The following is a 936-nucleotide window of genomic DNA, read 5'->3' as shown; positions in this document are numbered from 1 at the left end:
GAATTGTGTCCATATATAATAAAAAAGTTAAAGAAAAAAAATCCCAAAACTCGAAAAAGCGGCAAAATGTAGCGAAATATATCGTTTTGAGAGTAGACTCCTAAATGAATTTTTTTCCATTCATTTGATGATTCTGGCAATTATTAGGGTAATAATGATAATAATTACCAGAATTCTATTAATCATGAAAATAATGATGATAAAAGTGAGAATAAAGAGAATTTGGATAACATTTGATTATTATTATTATTATTATTATTATTATTATTATTATTATTATTATTATTATTATTATTATTATTATTATTATTATTATTATTATTATTATTATTATTATTATTATTATTATTATTACTTTAATTATTAGTATTATTGCCACAAAATATATTATAACTGTAATAATAACAATAAGAATAATAATAAAGTATAATTATAATAATACGAATTGTTATAATATTGTTATTAATATTATTATTGTTATTATTATCATTATTATTATTTTTACTGGTAGTATAGTTGTAAAAATAATTATTATAACAGTAATAATTACAATAATAACGATATTAATTAAAATAATGATATAAATAATGATTATAAAAACGTTATTATTGTTATTATTATTGTCATTACTATTATTATTGTAGTTGTTATTAGTATAGATGTAAAAATATATATTATAACTGCAATAATTGCAATAATAAGGATAATAATTGCAATAATGATGATAATAATTGCAATAATGATGATAATGACGATGATAATGATGATAATGATCATAATGATGATGATAACGATAATAATGATGATAATGATGATAATAATGATGATAATAACAGGAATTGTGTCCATATATAATTAAAAAAAAGGTAAAAGAAAAAAAATCCCAAAAGTCAAAAAAGCGGCAAAATGTAGCGAAATATACCCTTTGGAGAGTAG

Source organism: Penaeus monodon, unplaced genomic scaffold (genome assembly GCF_015228065.2).
Source record: "Penaeus monodon isolate SGIC_2016 unplaced genomic scaffold, NSTDA_Pmon_1 PmonScaffold_173, whole genome shotgun sequence".
Taxonomy (NCBI): Eukaryota; Metazoa; Arthropoda; class Malacostraca; order Decapoda; family Penaeidae; genus Penaeus; species Penaeus monodon.
This window is presented reverse-complemented; position numbering follows the sequence as displayed.